The sequence below is a fragment of the Polypterus senegalus genome, unplaced genomic scaffold, assembly GCF_016835505.1.
Source record: "Polypterus senegalus isolate Bchr_013 unplaced genomic scaffold, ASM1683550v1 scaffold_5061, whole genome shotgun sequence".
Classification (NCBI taxonomy): domain Eukaryota; kingdom Metazoa; phylum Chordata; class Cladistia; order Polypteriformes; family Polypteridae; genus Polypterus; species Polypterus senegalus.
In genome coordinates, this window is record NW_024380695.1 from 8,930 (window position 1) to 26,758 (window position 17,829).

At 37.2% G+C, this 17,829-nt stretch overlaps 9 non-coding genes across 9 annotated transcripts; all 9 read left to right on the top strand.

Annotated features, from left to right (window-relative positions):
- The first annotated feature begins 228 nt into the window (after positions 1 to 228).
- trnai-aau lies at positions 229 to 302 on the top strand. The gene has a single exon. It is a non-coding gene; the product is annotated as a tRNA-Ile (tRNA).
- Positions 303 to 1,231: 929 nt separating this feature from the next.
- Positions 1,232 to 1,303, top strand: trnak-cuu. Its single transcript has one exon. It is a non-coding gene; the product is annotated as a tRNA-Lys (tRNA).
- A 9,385-nt stretch (positions 1,304 to 10,688) lies between these two features.
- trnas-aga lies at positions 10,689 to 10,770 on the top strand. The gene has a single exon. It is a non-coding gene; the product is annotated as a tRNA-Ser (tRNA).
- Positions 10,771 to 11,799: 1,029 nt separating this feature from the next.
- trnas-uga lies at positions 11,800 to 11,881 on the top strand. Its single transcript has one exon. It is a non-coding gene; the product is annotated as a tRNA-Ser (tRNA).
- A 965-nt stretch (positions 11,882 to 12,846) lies between these two features.
- Positions 12,847 to 12,924, top strand: trnas-aga. Its single transcript has one exon. It is a non-coding gene; the product is annotated as a tRNA-Ser (tRNA).
- Positions 12,925 to 13,947: 1,023 nt separating this feature from the next.
- Positions 13,948 to 14,028, top strand: trnas-uga. Its single transcript has one exon. It is a non-coding gene; the product is annotated as a tRNA-Ser (tRNA).
- Positions 14,029 to 14,989: 961 nt separating this feature from the next.
- Positions 14,990 to 15,069, top strand: trnas-aga. Its single transcript has one exon. It is a non-coding gene; the product is annotated as a tRNA-Ser (tRNA).
- A 1,027-nt stretch (positions 15,070 to 16,096) lies between these two features.
- trnas-cga lies at positions 16,097 to 16,177 on the top strand. The gene has a single exon. It is a non-coding gene; the product is annotated as a tRNA-Ser (tRNA).
- Positions 16,178 to 17,144: 967 nt separating this feature from the next.
- trnas-aga lies at positions 17,145 to 17,224 on the top strand. The gene has a single exon. It is a non-coding gene; the product is annotated as a tRNA-Ser (tRNA).
- Positions 17,225 to 17,829: the final 605 nt, after the last annotated feature.

A 17,829-nucleotide genomic window follows, 5' to 3' on the forward strand; every position in this document is an offset into this window, starting at 1 on the left:
GGATTGCTTAGAATAAATTGATTTTCATTTTCGCACGCTTCTTCTATATGCTGCACAGAAGGTATCCTCGGATTCATGGACAAGGAAAACCACATGATGAACTCGGAAATGATAGAAAGATTGATAGATAGATAGATAGATAGATAGATAGATAGATAGATAGATAGATCGTCAAATTTAAAGCAGTGAAAGGACAGATTTTTAACAAGAGGTTTGATGGGGCAGTTTGGCCGGTTAGCTCAGTTGGTTAGAGCGTGGTGCTAATAACGCCAAGGTCGCGGGTTCGATCCCCGTACGGGCCAGCAGCAATATTATCAACACTGGTTACTTGTTTAAGGTTTGTTTCCATCGCATACTTACCTTAGGGTTTTTTCATTCATCCTGCATGATTTTACATTTAAATTAAAACTAATTGAGTTTTAGAGAAAAAACATTTATTTAACATTCAACAAACTTTCTATTCAGTTTTGCCTCGGCAACTTTAATTGAAATGAATATCGCTCCATCATTCACCCAGAGTAGACAAAATGACAGTCCATCCAGAACACTCAAGTGCAGCCCTCAGTCTGTGAGCAATTTATAGCAAAGTAATCTGTGCAAGACAGCGATATTCTCTCTTTACAATCTATTTTAAACGATAGAATTATATTCACGTTTTACCCTTTCATTCTAAGCAAACTGTACATGTCAAAGTTTCAAAAACACACAGAGAGATAGACAGAGAGAGAGAGAGAGAGAGAGGAGAGAGAGAGAGAAGGAAATAAACAAATGAATAAATATAAAATCCATTGCCCCATTTAACTTTCCTGGAAGGGGAAAAAAACAAAATATATATCAGTCAGTCTTAGGAAAGAAACCATGTGGTAAAATAAGTTCAAGGTCACAGTTCTCTCGTGGGCAGTTAACATGGAAGTGTATCCACGAGCGCTTTAATTTCATACCTCTCAGCTGTAACTGTAGGGTAAGCTGACACTCAACAGGCCACAAATAGGACGGATTGCCTCATCCGTCCACATTACTGCGTGAAGTTGACAATAGCGCAGATTATCGATGGATCGCTACAATCTCTCAGGAGCAGGAGGATGGTTAACTTCTGTTGCAAACGCGCAAATGTTTCTTTTAAAATGCAACGCTGTGACTCATCCGCAGCACTAGTGAGCAGGCAGGCGAAGCCAGATTAATTCACTTCCATATAAATCTGACAGAGGCACGTGGTACACCCATTTCTGTGGCCCGGCTAGCTCAGTCGGTAGAGCATGAGACTCTTAATCTCAGGGTCGTGGTTCGAGCCCCACGTTGGGCGGTTTAGTCCTTTTCCTTTGAAGGAAATGACTTCTAATCTGAAAATTGCAAGATAAGTCTAGCGATCGTATTCGTCAAAGCTCTATCCAAACTTAAATAGGCCTACACGCTGCAAGAGTCTAGCAAGTAACAAAATGTCCACATCGTGCTCATTCTGAACTTTTCATTTGTCTGATATCCCAGGTTTCAATAAATGAATGCAGAGAGTGCAGGAAACAACTGCTCAAAGTACAGAAATGTGTGAAAATTGAGACTTTAGATTTGATCCAGTCTTGAACGTAACGCTTAGCCATTGTCTGTGTGGAGACATGAACGTTTTGCCAAAAAAAAAAAGAGACGAGCCTTTCCGTCTCTTCACTGTGATATGAAAAGAAATGAAGGAGAGAAATTATCAAACAATGATTAAAGAGTGGATTGCTTAGAATAAATTGATTTTCATTTTCGCACGCTTCTTCTATATGCTGCACAGAAGGTATCCTCGGATTCATGGACAAGGAAAACCACATGATGAACTCGGAAATGATAGATAGATAGATAGATAGATAGATAGATAGATTAGATAGATAGATAGATACAAATTAGAGTGAAGGCAGATTTTAACAAGAGGTTTGTGATGTTAAACCATCGGTAAAATAAGTCAAGTAACACTCAAGATGGAAGAACAGAAAGGATAATGCTCCATGATAAACAAAGGCAAGCGCATTATCAGCACAACAGAATTGACCAAGCAATTTGAGGACCTAATCTAAAGAGGAGGATTAACTCTTGCAGGCTATTAAGCCTGGAATACAACAAAGGCAGGACAAATTCTTCCAAATCACGAGCTGCAACCAATTTATGGATCGTACCATAAAATGAATCGGCTGTAAAGCCAAAATGTTGCTTTAATCATCTTGATGAAGACTTATCATAAGTTACTAGCTAATATAACTAGTAACTTAAAACATAATCTAAAGTGCGCTACTAGACAAAAGTAGTCATTTGATCAATGATGAACTGATTTAATAGAATGAGGAACATCTGTAATCTGAATTTTGAAAATAATGCATATCATCAAAACTATTGCAAAAGACAAAAAAAATTGACATAAGATGATCATTTTAATAAAATGGATTTTCAAAAAATGATTAAGAAGACTTTAGAAATGGCATTAGTTTATGAAAGCTTAAGAAACTGTAGATAAGAAATGTATTAAGTCAAGTAAAAAAAAGTACAGTTGACAGAATAGAATAAAGAAATTATAGAAATTATGAATTTAAAGATTGAGATTAAATGATAAGTTGAAAATGCAGTTAATAATGTGGAAATTTTAAAGTTCTAGATTGACTTCACGTTACTTCAGGTGAATAGAGTTATTAAAAAAAATAAAAGCTTATGCTATTTAAAAAAATGAGAATTAATAAGAGTTTAAGATGGATCTTAAATTTAATACTTTACTATTCAATTTACAAATATGAAGAAATCCTATCTACAAAAATAATATATCAAAATTAATTAGTAAAGCATCTTACTTATTAAAATCAAAGTAAGAGAGAAAACAGATAAGAAAAAGATGCAGTAAATTTTAACAAATTAATTAATATAGTATAAGACCGTAAAGTAAGCAGGTAAATTCGGCAAAAAAAGAATATATCAAATGTTCGTAACTTCTAGTGAATAGAGGAAATCATTTCACATTAAATTGAAGAGATCTATTGCTTAAAAAAGTAATTAAATCCAATTTACAGATTGCAATTCAGCAAGGATAACTTCTACCAAAGTGCAATTTAATCATCAAACTCACGCAACTAGAGTGATCACGCGATTACTCATGCAAAACAAATTCGGAGCATCGTTTAACATATGTGCAAGCTTAATTTCAAAATGCACGCTGACTTCACAATTACAAGTAAAGAATGTCAATGAAGAGCCTGGTAAGACAATACCACAGAAAAATAATTGCCATGATCGAGGCAGAAAAAATTAATGTGACATTCTGATAAAATATCGAAGGCAAATCATCTTTGTTAAATCAGTTTCAAGAACTTTCATCGAAACTGCAAGGTAAGCTAATTTAATTGCAATAGAGTTATCCACTCAAAAGCAGTGCAAATTAGACAATGTCAAAGATGTACAACTTAAGAGTTTGATTGACCATTTGAAAGTTGATGTACATTTAAAATGAGTAATTAAAATTAGAGTAACACTTATTATTCATTCATATAATTGAACAGAGATTCAAAAAATGAAAAGATCTAGAATTAAAAATTAATAAATTCAAGTTAAGAGAGTAATTCACATGAAGGAATTGACTGGTTAATTAAGAGTAGTGATGACAATGCAAATAAATATATAAAGATTAATTACCAATTAAGGCAGTTTAATTTCATGTTGATGACCAGTAATAATGAAAAAAATCAGAATATCTTAAAGTAAAATATAGAATTGAATTGAAATTAAATGACATAAGTTTGTGGATTGTAATATAATCGTCTACCTAACTTAAACATGATTACCTATTTAATAAAGAATAATGAAGATTTAATCAAGATTAAATTTTAATAATTGATTTAATAGAAAGATTCATTCCAATCCAAAATTTAAGCAGTAAAGCAAGTTAATGAGAGATGAGAATAGAAGAAATGCAAATAATATGTAGAAATAAATCAAATTTAACAGGAAGACATTTCAAACAGGTTCTTAATTTCAGTCATTAGGTACAGATATTATAAAGTTAACAATGAAGTTAACACAAATTACACAAGTTATGATAAGTTGAAAACTTTAAGTATAAATGACCATATTCAATAATAAACATGTCTCAGAACATAGAATTACATTACGTAATTTCAGAACTGTAGAAAAGTATAGCTAAATCTTTCAAAATAGAATTCACCTTACCTATTCAGACACATGCAATTAGATAACTACAAGCAAGGGAGTTCCAATTATGAAGTAATTATGAAAAAATTATGATCATGACATTCAGAGCTGATTTAATTCAGTAAAGAAATGTACTAAGAGCATGGTACTAATCACATAAAGCCCTGTAATGCTACAGTCAAAAATCAGCAGTGGGAATAACCTTAAATTTAAGCCCAATCTCTTAAGAATAGTTACAGTGCGTAATCAACCTACAGCGTATCTGGTAACGCTCACAAGACATAACGGAATCTAACATATGCGATATCGGATTCATCAAATATCAAGGAGCACAATTCCAAAGTCAGAAGTGAAATGCTATTTGACATCTGAACGTTGTTTGCCAATCAGGTCTGTGACATCAGCATAGGACAGGAAATCAAATTATAACCGTTAAATAATTTACTGACCCGTCTAGCATGCTGAGATATGGTGTGGGAGCATGACGTCTTAGTCACTCTTGAGGTGCTTCAAGCATCATTCACCCAGGTAGACAAAAAAGACGTCCATCCAGAACACTCAAGTGCAGCCCCCCCAGTCTGTGACAATTTATAGCAAAGTTGAAATACATATTCTCTTTTCAATCTATTTTAAAAAAAAAGAATTATATTCACGTTTTACCCCTTTTTATTCTAAGCAAACTGTACATGTCAAAGTTTCAAAAACACAAGAGAGAAGAAAGAGAGAGAGAGAGAGAGAGGGGAGAGAGAGAGAGAGAGAAGGAAATAAACAAATGAATAAATATAAAATCCATTGCCCCATTTAACTTTTCCCGGGAAAGGGGAAAAAAACAAAAATATATCAGTCAGTCTTGGGAAAAAATGTGGTAAAATAAGTTCAAGGTCACAGTTCTTGTGGCAGTTAACATGGAAGTGTTCCACGAGCCCCTTTTTAAATTTCCCTTTCCTCTCAGCTGTAACTGTAGGGTTGACACTCAACAGGACAAATAGGGCGGGGTTGCCTCATCCGTCCCCATTACTGCGGAAGTTGACAATGCGAGATTTGGGGGGATGCTACAATCTCTGGGCAGGAGGATGGTTCTTTTGTCAAAGAAATGTTTCTTTAAAATGCAACGCCTGTGACTCATCCGAGCACTGTGGGGAGGCGGGGCCCTTAATTCACTTCCCTATAAATCTGACAGGGCACGGGGACACCCATTTCTGTCCCCCCTAGCTCAGTCGGGAGGGCATGGGCCTTAATTAGGGTCGGGGGTTCGGTTACGTTGGGGGGTTTTGTCCTTTCCTTTGAAGGAAATGACTTCTTAATCTAAAATTCCCAAGATAAGTCTATTATGTATTTGCCAAAGCTCTATCCTTAAATAGGCCACCCCGCAAAAGGACAAGTAACAAAATGTCCCCATCGGGGTCATTCTGAACTTTTCATTTGTCTATATCCCAGGTTTAATAAAAATGCAAAAGTGCGAAACAACTGCTCAAAGTACAGAAATGTGGGAAAAAATTGAGACTTTAGATTTGATCCCGTCTTGAACTAACGCAGCCATTGTCTTTTGAGACAGAAAGTTTGCCAAAAAAAAAAAAAAAAAAGAACGAGCCTTTTCCCCCTCCTTCACGTGATATGAAAAAAAAATGAAGGGAGAAATTATCAAACAATGATTAAAGGGGATTGCTTAGAATAAATTGATTTTCTTTTTTCCCGCTTCTTCTATATTACGAAGGTATCCTCGATTCTGGACAAGGGAAAAACCCCATGATGAACTCGAAATGATAGAAAAATTGATAGATAATAGATAGATAAAAGATAAAGAAAAAGATAGATGATTTTAAAAATTTTAAAACAGTGAAAGGACAGATTTTTTAAAAAGGGTTTGATGGGGCAATTCCGGTTGCTAGTTGGTTAGGCGATAAAACGAAGGTCGTGGGGGTTGACCCCCCCATCGGCCAGCAAATATCAACACTGGTTTCTTGTTTAAGGTTTGTTTCCATCGATAACTTACCTTAGGGTTTTTCATTCATCCTGCATGATTTTTTCATTTAAATTAAAACTAATTGAGTTTTAAAAAAAACATTTATTTAAATTCAAAAATTTCTATTCAGTTTTGCCTGAACTTTAAATTTAAAAGAAAATCCCCATCATTCACCCAGGTAGACAAAATGACAGTCCCCTCCCGAACACTCAATCAGCCCCCCGTCTGTGACAATTTATAGCAAAATTCTGGCAAGAAGCATATTTCTCTTTACAATCTATTTTAAAGAAAAATTATATTCCGTTTTACCCTTTTTATTCTAACAAACTTACAGTCAAAGTTTCAAAAACACAAGAGAAGAAAGGAGAAGAGAGAGAGAGAGAGGGGAGAGGGGGAGAGAGAAGGGAAAAAAACAAATGAATAAATATAAAATCCATTGCCCATTTAACTTTCCTGGAAGGAAGAAAAAAAAATATATATCAGTCAGTCTTAGGAAAGAAACCATGTGGTAAAAATAGTTAAGGTCACAGTTCTCTGGGGCAGTTAACATGGAAGTGTATCCACAGCCGCTTTTAATTTCCCTTTTTAGCTGTAACTGTGGGGGTCACCAAAGGGCCAAAATGGGGCGGATTCCTCATCCGCCCCCATTACTCGAAGTTGACAAAGGGGATTATGATGGATCGCTACAACTTCAGGAGCAGGAGGATGGTTAACTTCTTGCAAACGCGAAATGTTCTTTTAAAAAAGCAACGCTCACTCATCCCCAGCCAGGAGCAGGCAGGCGAAGCCAATTAAATTACCCATATAAATCTACAGAGGGATGGTACACCCATTTTTGGCCCGGGTAGCTCAGTCGGTGGCATGGGCTCTTTCCAGGGTGGGGGTTGAGCCCCTTCCGGGTTTTGTCCTTTTCCCCTTTTAAGGAAATGACTTTAATCTGTTGCAAGATAAGCTAGCTGATCTATTGGAAACTCTATCCAAACAAAAAGGCCTACACCTGCAAGAGTCTAAAGTAACAAAATGTCCCCAAACGTGCTCATTCTGAACTTTTCATTTGTCTGATATCCCCGGTTTCAAAAAAATCAGAGAGGCCCGGGAAAAAACTGCTCAAAAAACAGAAATGTGTGAAAAATTTGGGGCTTTAGATTTGATCCAGTCTTGAACGTAAGCAGCCATTGTCTGTGTGGGGAACGAACGTTTGCCAAAAAAAAAAAAAAAAAACGAGCCTTTCCCCTCTTCACTGTGATAGAAAAAAAAGAAGGAGAGAAATTATCAAACAATGATTAAAATGGATTCTTAGAATAAATTGATTTTCTTTTGCCCCGCCCCTTTTATATGCTGACAAAAGGGATCCTCGGATTCATGGACAAGGAAAAACCCCATGATGAACTCGGGAAAAGATAGAAAGATTGATAGATAAAGGTAGATAGATAGATAAAAGATAATGATCAAAATTTTAAAACAGTGAAAGGGCAGATTTTTTTTAAAAAGAGGTTTGTGGGGCAGGCCGGGTTGCTCAGTTTTAGAGCGGGAAAAACCAAGGTTGCGGTTGACCCCACGGGCCAGCAGCAATATTATCAACACTGGTTACTTGTTTAAGGTTTTTTCCATCGCATACACCTTTTTGGGTTTTTTCATTCATCCGCATGATTTTACATTTAAATTAAAAATAATTTAGTTTTAGAGAAAAAAAATTTTTTAACATTCAACAAACTTTCTATTCAGTTTTGCCTGCAACTTTAATTGAAAAAGAAAATGGCCCCATCATTCACCCAAAAGACAAAAAAGACAGTCCATCCAGAACACTCAATGCAGCCCCCCAGTCTGTGACAATTTTAAACAAAATTCTTCAAGAACGAAATTTTCTCTTTCAATCTATTTTAAAAAAATTATATTCACGTTTACCCCTTTTATTCTAAAAACTGTACATGCAAAGTTTCAAAAAAACACAGAGAGATAGAAAAGAGAGAGAGGGGAGAGAGAGAGAGGGAGAGAGAGAGAGAGAAGGAAAAAAAAAAATAAATAAAAAACCATTGCCCCAAATTTTTCCCGGAAGGGGAAAAAAACAAAATATATATCAGTCAGTCTTAGGAAAGAAACCATGTGGTAAAAAAAAGTTTTGTCACAGTTCTCTGGGGAGTTAACATGGAAGTGTATCCACGAGCCGCTTTAATTTCATACCTCTCAGCTGTAACTGTAGGGTAAATGACACCAACGGCCACAAATAGGCGGGGGTTGCCTCATCCGCCCCCATTTTCGGGAAATTGACAATGCGCAGGGTTATATGGATGCCAAACTCTCAGACAGGAGGATGGTTAACTTCGTTTTCAAAAACAAATGTTTTTTTTAAAAAAAGCAACGTCGGGCTCATCCAGGGACTAGTGAGGGGCAGGGCCCAAATTAACACTTCCATATAAATCTGACAGAGGGCCCTGGTACACCCATTTCTGTGGCCCCCCCAGCTCAGTCGGGAGGGCAAGACCCTTAAACTCAGGGGCGGGGGTTTTTCCCCCCGTTGGGGTTTTTGTCTTTTCCTTTTGCCCTTTCCCTTTTAAAAAAAAAAGGTTTTTTTATTCAATTTCAAACTTAAAAAATTTAAAAATAAGAGTTTAGAAAAAAAAATTAATTTAACCCTTCCAACTTTTCATTTTGTTTATCTTTAAAAAAATTTTGGGGAAAGAAAAAAATTTCCCTCGGTTGAAAAAATTTGGGTTTTGGGCCCCCCTTTTACGAGGAAGCCATTGTTTTGTGGGGATGACTTTCCAAAAAAAAAACCCTTTCCCCTTCACTTGTTGAAAAAAAATGAAGGAGGGAAAATTTCAAAAATAAAAAGATGGATTTTTTAAATTGTTTTCATTTTGGGAAAAACCTTTTTTCTTCAAAAATTTTCCTCGGGTTCTGGCGGCCCCTTGTCCAAATATAAAAATTATGAAATAATAAAATAATAAAGTAAATAAAATGGGGAATCTTTAAAGGGAAAACAATTTTTAAGGGTTTTTGGGGGGTTTGCGTTGTATTGGGATTGGCTTAAAATTGGGGTTTAACCCTGCACCTTAAAAAATAAAAGTTTTGTTTTGGGTTTTTTTCCCGTGAATTTCCTTGGGTTTTTTTGTTAAATTTAAATTAAAATTTGGTTTTAAAAAACTTTTTTAAATTCAAAAATTTTAAAGTTTTTGGGGAATTTTTTTGAAAAAAAATATGCCCCTATTACCCGAGAGAAAAAACACCTCCCGAAATGGCAGCCCCCTTTGAAAAAGAGGTTTGAAAAAAGGAATTTTTTAAAAATTTTTAAGAAGAAAATTCCTTTATTTACTAAAAAACTGTCAGTCAAAGTTTCCAAAACCCAAAAAATGCAAAAAAGAGGGAAAAAAAAGGGGGGGGTAAAAAAAAGAAAAAAAAAACCTTGCCCCTTTAACTTTCCCGGGGGAAAAACAAAAAATTGTATGTAAAAAGAAAAATGTTTTTAGGACTTTGTTTTTATATATATATATATATATATATATATATATATATATATATATATATATATATATATATATATATATATTTTTAATGTTACAAAGGAAAAAGATTAAGAATTTACCCGTCCAGATTGTGGATTTCTTTCTTGACTCTACTTGCTATGCTAACTATGAGATGTTTTCTGGAGGTTGCTGGAATACTTGGCGATAATATAAGGGAGGGGTACAATGAACAGTATGACAAATTTATTATAATTGACTGAAGCCTTCTTGATTTTTACACCAACTTCCACGGACCATGGCTCTTTAACTAATAAATACTCAACCTTCTCTTTGGTTTTGTTTGTTTTCTATCCCTGGACGTATTTGTCTTCCCTGTAAGGGAGCTATAAAATTTGGCTTTTATTAATATATTAATGGGATTAGTTTTAGTTACCCTCTGACCAACATAACTATACTGATATTGATACTAATGATTTAAAAAACAGTCGTGTTCAAAGATTAAGCCTCAAAATCACTTGTTGGTCTGAATTTGGAGAGGAAGACTGTAAGGCCATTTTAACACAAACCTCATTTATTTCTTTTCGTTGCAGTGCTATGGGTGAAAGGTACTGCCAGGGTCTGAAGGCTTAAATTTACTAATGATTCTGGGTGAAAAATGACAGAATTCACATGTGATGTGAAACGAATCTAATAAGAACGGGGATCAGTAAATCATGCACGCCAGCCTTCTTCGGAGGCAGCAAAGGCTAAAGAAGAGGAGAAGTAAAGAAGAGCTGACAAACAATCGGCTCCGCACTTGCAACACTACACGTCGCCCGTCGTTGTTTTCCTTAATATCCGTATCAGCTGTGTTTCTTACTTATCTCCCTTTGTTCTCGGGTGAAATTTTGTGTCTCAACATAGAATTCAGCCAAAAAGAAAACTTAAATCAAGAAATAAGTAACAAATGAAAGCATGATGGGACCACTGTAGTTTCCTTCCATAGACTCAATAATTAACAGTAATTTTCACAAGTGAAAGAAAGAGAAAATTAAAAAAAAAACAAAACAAAAAAAGAAATTTACCGCCTAAAGCTATATCGCTGGCAGCTGAGTCCTGTAGTCGTGGCCGAGTGGTTAAGGCGATGGACTAGAAATCCATTGGGGTCTCCCCGCGCAGGTTCGAATCCTGCCGACTACGTTTGTGTTTCGCTCTGTTAAGAATGTCTTCAAAGTCCAAATTTAGCAGTCAGATTAGGCATTGTTAGCATTATGTAGGCAATGATTCCCTTCAATTGTCTCAGAATTATGAACCCGTTATGGCACACGGATATATTCCTTAACTTTCTTAACTTTGGAATATTGGATAAGCACGTGTCTGCTGTTAGTAGCAATGAAAGAAGGACTTTTCAGCGATTAGAAAAACAAAAAATATTCAGTCGTTTTACAAAGTTGGACAAGGCTTTGAAGAGTTAATTCTATTTTTGTGTCCGCGTGTGGCAGAACGGGTTGAAAAACAGCATTTATCCTGCCTGAAAGACTGCCTCGTATTGACTGACTGTTGAATGAGAAAACGCTCAATCACTCGCTAATCGTCAGAGATCTTGTGTAAAAGAAAAAAAAAAAAACTACGTGAAAGTAAAAGGAAAGATAAGGCTTTAGGAATCAAAGAACTGACAATTAAGACGGATTCCTTTGGAACTTTAACGACAAATTTTACAGACATTAAAGTTAATGCGGACAATCCATTTTAGAGTGTTTGCACTTTTAAACATAACAAAATAAATTATAAGCAGCCTCAACGCAGCAAGCTGAGACATGCTTAAGCATTTTTACCACGATAACAGAGACAGCTTCCTGTTATTTATGACAATAGAAACTGGGGAGTAACTCTCGCTCTTTCATGATTAAAACGAGCACGTTTTGTTCTTTCTGTTGCTTCTTCTCAGTTGCTTGGCTGATATAGTTAACTTTGAATTCTTTCTCGGGGTCTGGCTGTGTAGCTAACACATGTGGACTTTGCAACCAAGACATGCTGTTAACTGTTCTACTCTCACAGATAATCGAGTCGCTTGAAATCCTCTGCCTCCTTAAGGATGTTCAGAAATAGACCGTAATATTACCGCTCCTGCTCCAGTCCAAATGTCTTCAGAGCACATATTGACAAACAGAAGAAAGGGCGATTCGACGATTGAAGGAATTCAGGCGCGATTGCAGGGCCCTACCGTCAGTAGTCGTGGCCGAGTGGTTAAGGCGATGGACTTGAAATCCATTGGGGTTTCCCCGCGCAGGTTCGAATCCTGCCGGCTACGTAGTTTAAACTTTAGCAAATTCAAGGTATTAAGCCTTAACTTGCCACTCGCCCAATACAATTTGCAAATCTTCTCAGTAGCTCACGGCTCAATTAACAAAAACTGGTAGATGCTGCAATCAATGGGAGGCATAAGAACACATTCCGTTGACAGCTTACCAGTTTCTGTTCACAACACGAATACTGAACGCGCTTGTGCAAAGTTAAGTGTCCTTTCGGCACAGACTGCAGCAAAGCATTTGAGTGCAGTCTAGAAAATGATCAGCTGCCGTTCAAACGCCATACGCTGCAAACCCCCAAAGCAGTGACCAACATAACTATACTGATATTGATACTAATGATTTAAAAAACAGTCGTGTTCAAAGATTAAGCCTCAAAATCACTTGTTGGTCTGAATTTGGAGAGGAAGACTGTAAGGCCATTTTAACACAAACCTCATTTATTTCTTTTCGTTGCAGTGCTATGGGTGAAAGGTACTGCCAGGGTCTGAAGGCTTAAATTTACTAATGATTCTGGGTGAAAAATGACAGAATTCACATGTGATGTGAAACGAATCTAATAAGAACGGGGATCAGTAAATCATGCACGTCAGCCTTCTTCGGAGGCAGCAAAGGCTAAAGAAGAGGAGAAGTAAAGAAGAGCTGACAAACAATCGGCTCCGCACTTGCAACACTACACGTCGCCCGTCGTTGTTTTCCTTAATATCCGTATCAGCTGTGTTTCTTACTTATCTCCCTTTGTTCTCGGGTGAAATTTTGTGTCTCAACATAGAATTCAGCCAAAAAGAAAACTTAAATCAAGAAATAAGTAACAAATGAAAGCATGATGGGACCACTGTAGTTTCCTTCCATAGACTCAATAATTAACAGTAATTTTCACAAGTGAAAGAAAGAGAAAATTAAAAAAAAAAAAACAAAAAAAAAAAGAAATTTACGCCTAAAGCTATATCGCTGGCAGCTGAGTCCTGTAGTCGTGGCGAGTGGTTAAGGCGATGGACTAGAAATCCATTGGGGTCTCCCGCAGGTTCGAATCCTGCCGACTACGTTTGTGTTTCGCTCTGTTAAGAATGTCTTCAAAGTCAAATTTAGCAGTCAGATTAGGCATTGTTAGCATTATGTAGGCAATGATTCCCTTCAATTGTCTCAGAATTATGAACCCGTTATGGCACACGGATATATTCCTTAACTTTCTTAACTTTGGAATATTGGATAAGCACGTGTCTGCTGTTAGTAGCAATGAAAGGACTTTTCAGCGATTACAAAAAAAACAAAAAAATATTCAGTCGTTTTACAAAGTTGGACAAGGCTTTGAAGAGTTAATTCTATTTTTGTGTCCGCGTGGCAGAACGGGTTGAAAAACAGCATTTATCCTGCCTGAAAGACTGCCTCGTATTGACTGACTGTTGAATGAGAAAACGCTCAATCACTCGCTAATCGTCAGAGATCTTGTGAAAAAAAAAAAAAAACTACGTGAAAGTAAAAGGAAAGATAAGGCTTTAGGAATCAAAGAACTGACAATTAAGACGGATTCCTTTGGAACTTTAACGACAAATTTTACAGACATTAAAGTTAATGCGGACAATCCATTTTAGAGTGTTTGCACTTTTAAACATAACAAAATAAATTATAAGCAGCCTCAACGCAGCAAGCTGAGACATGCTTAAGCATTTTTACCACGATAACAGAGACAGCTTCCTGTTATTTATGACAATAGAAACTGGGGAGTAACTCTCGCTCTTTCATGATTAAAACGAGCACGTTTTGTTCTTTCTGTTGCTTCTTCTCAGTTGCTTGGCTGATATAGTTAACTTTGAATTCTTTCTCGGGGTCTGGCTGTGTAGCTAACACATGTGGACTTTGCAACCAAGACATGCTGTTAACTGTTCTACTCTCACAGATAATCGAGTCGCTTGAAATCCTCTGCCTCCTTAAGGATGTTCAGAAATAGACCGTAATATTACCGCTCCTGCTCCAGTCCAAATGTCTTCAGAGCACATATTGACAAACAGAAGAAAGGGCGATTCGACGATTGAAGGAATTCAGGCGCGATTGCAGGGCCCTACCGTCAGTAGTCGTGGCCGAGTGGTTAAGGCGATGGACTTGAAATCCATTGGGGTTTCCCCAGCAGGTTCGAATCCTGCCGGCTACGTAGTTTAAACTTTAGCAAATTCAAGGTATTAAGCCTTAACTTGCCACTCGCCCAATACAATTTGCAAATCTTCTCAGTAGCTCACGGCTCAATTAACAAAAACTGGTAGATGCTGCAATCAATGGGAGGCATAAGAACACATTCCGTTGACAGCTTACCAGTTTCTGTTCACAACACGAATACTGAACGCGCTTGTGCAAAGTTAAGTGTCCTTTCGGCACAGACTGCAGCAAAGCATTTGAGTGCAGTCTAGAAAATGATCAGCTGCCGTTCAAACGCCATACGTGCAAACCCCCAAAGCAGTGACCAACATAACTATACTGATATTGATACTAATGATTTAAAAAACAGTCGTGTTCAAAGATTAAGCCTCAAAATCACTTGTTGGTCTGAATTTGGAGAGGAAGACTGTAAGGCCATTTTAACACAAACCTCATTTATTTCTTTTCGTTGCAGTGCTATGGGTGAAAGGTACTGCCAGGGTCTGAAGGCTTAAATTTACTAATGATTCTGGGTGAAAAATGACAGAATTCACATGTGATGTGAAACGAATCTAATAAGAACGGGATCAGTAAATCATGCACGCGTCAGCCTTCTTCGGAGGCAGCAAAGGCTAAAGAAGAGGAGAAGTAAAGAAGAGCTGACAAACAATCGGCTCCGCACTTGCAACACTACACGTCGCCCGTCGTTGTTTTCCTTAATATCCGTATCAGCTGTGTTTCTTACTTCTCTCCCTTTGTTCTCGGGTGAAATTTTGTGTCTCAACATAGAATTCAGCCAAAAAGAAAACTTAAATCAAGAAATAAGTAACAAATGAAAGCATGATGGGACCACTGTAGTTTCCTTCCATAGACTCAATAATTAACAGTAATTTTCACAAGTGAAAGAAAGAGAAAATTAAAAAAAAAAACAAAAAAAAAGAAATTTACGCCTAAAGCTATATCGCTGGCAGCTGAGTCCTGTAGTCGTGGCCGAGTGGTTAAGGCGATGGACTAGAAATCCATTGGGGTCTCCCCGCAGGTTCGAATCCTGCCGACTACGTTTGTGTTTCGCTCTGTTAAGAATGTCTTCAAAGTCCAAATTTAGCAGTCAGATTAGGCATTGTTAGCATTATGTAGGCAATGATTCCCTTCAATTGTCTCAGAATTATGAACCCGTTATGGCACACGGATATATTCCTTAACTTTCTTAACTTTGGAATATTGGATAAGCACGTGTCTGCTGTTAGTAGCAATGAAAGGACTTTTCAGCGATTAGAAAAAACAAAAAATATTCAGTCGTTTTACAAAGTTGGACAAGGCTTTGAAGAGTTAATTCTATTTTTTGTGTCCGCCGTGTGGCAGAACGGGTTGAAAAACAGCATTTATCCTGCCTGAAAGACTGCCTCGTATTGACTGACTGTTGAATGAGAAAACGCTCAATCACTCGCTAATCGTCAGAGATCTTGTGTAAAAAAAAAAAAAAAACTACGTGAAAGTAAAAGGAAAGATAAGGCTTTAGGAATCAAAGAACTGACAATTAAGACGGATTCCTTTGGAACTTTAACGACAAATTTTACAGACATTAAAGTTAATGCGGACAATCCATTTTAGAGTGTTTGCACTTTTAAACATAACAAAATAAATTATAAGCAGCCTCAACGCAGCAAGCTGAGACATGCTTAAGCATTTTTACCACGATAACAGAGACAGCTTCCTGTTATTTATGACAATAGAAACTGGGGAGTAACTCTCGCTCTTTCATGATTAAAACGAGCACGTTTTGTTCTTTCTGTTGCTTCTTCTCAGTTGCTTGGCTGATATAGTTAACTTTGAATTCTTTCTCGGGGTCTGGCTGTGTAGCTAACACATGTGGACTTTGCAACCAAGACATGCTGTTAACTGTTCTACTCTCACAGATAATCGAGTCGCTTGAAATCCTCTGCCTCCTTAAGGATGTTCAGAAATAGACCGTAATATTACCGCTCCTGCTCCAGTCCAAATGTCTTCAGAGCACATATTGACAAACAGAAGAAAGGGCGATTCGACGATTGAAGGAATTCAGGCGCGATTGCAGGGCCCTACCGTCAGTAGTCGTGGCCGAGTGGTTAAGGCGATGGACTCGAAATCCATTGGGGGTTACCCCGCAGGTTCGAATCCTGCCGGCTACGTAGTTTAAACTTTAGCAAATTCAAGGTATTAAGCCTTAACTTGCCACTCGCCCAATACAATTTGCAAATCTTCTCAGTAGCTCACGGCTCAATTAACAAAAACTGGTAGATGCTGCAATCAATGGGAGGCATAAGAACACATTCCGTTGACAGCTTACCAGTTTCTGTTCACAACACGAATACTGAACGCGCTTGTGCAAAGTTAAGTGTCCTTTCGGCACAGACTGCAGCAAAGCATTTGAGTGCAGTCTAGAAAATGATCAGCTGCCGTTCAAACGCCATACGCTGCAAACCCCCAAAGCAGTGACCAACATAACTATACTGATATTGATACTAATGATTTAAAAAACAGTCGTGTTCAAAGATTAAGCCTCAAAATCACTTGTTGGTCTGAATTTGGAGAGGAAGACTGTAAGGCCATTTTAACACAAACCTCATTTATTTCTTTTCGTTGCAGTGCTATGGGTGAAAGGTACTGCCAGGGTCTGAAGGCTTAAATTTACTAATGATTCTGGGTGAAAAATGACAGAATTCACATGTGATGTGAAACGAATCTAATAAGAACGGGGATCAGTAAATCATGCACGTCAGCCTTCTTCGGAGGCAGCAAAGGCTAAAGAAGAGGAGAAGTAAAGAAGAGCTGACAAACAATCGGCTCCGCACTTGCAACACTACACGTCGCCCGTCGTTGTTTTCCTTAATATCCGTATCAGCTGTGTTTCTTACTTATCTCCCTTTGTTCTCGGGTGAAATTTTGTGTCTCAACGTAGAATTCAGCCAAAAAGAAAACTTAAATCAAGAAATAAGTAACAAATGAAAGCATGATGGGACCACTGTAGTTTCCTTCCATAGACTCAATAATTAACAGTAATTTTCACAAGTGAAAGAAAGAGAAAATTAAAAAAAAAAAAAAAAAAAAAAAAAAAGAAATTTACGCCTAAAGCTATATCGCTGGCAGCTGAGTCCTGTAGTCGTGGCGGTGGTTAAGGCGATGGACTAGAAATCCATTGGGGTCTCCCCGCGCAGGTTCGAATCCTGCCGACTACGTTTGTGTTTCGCTCTGTTAAGAATGTCTTCAAAGTCCAAATTTAGCAGTCAGATTAGGCATTGTTAGCATTATGTAGGCAATGATTCCCTTCAATTGTCTCAGAATTATGAACCCGTTATGGCACACGGATATATTCCTTAACTTTCTTAACTTTGGAATATTGGATAAGCACGTGTCTGCTGTTAGTAGCAATGAAAGGACTTTTCAGCGATTAGAAAAAAACAAAAAAAATATTCAGTCGTTTTACAAAGTTGGACAAGGCTTTGAAGAGTTAATTCTATTTTTGTGTCCGCGTGTGGCAGAACGGGTTGAAAAACAGCATTTATCCTGCCTGAAAGACTGCCTCGTATTGACTGACTGTTGAATGAGAAAACGCTCAATCACTCGCTAATCGTCAGAGATCTTGTGTAGAAAAAAAAAAAAAAACTACGTGAAAGTAAAAGGAAAGATAAGGCTTTAGGAATCAAAGAACTGACAATTAAGACGGATTCCTTTGGAACTTTAACGACAAATTTTACAGACATTAAAGTTAATGCGGACAATCCATTTTAGAGTGTTTGCACTTTTAAACATAACAAAATAAATTATAAGCAGCCTCAACGCA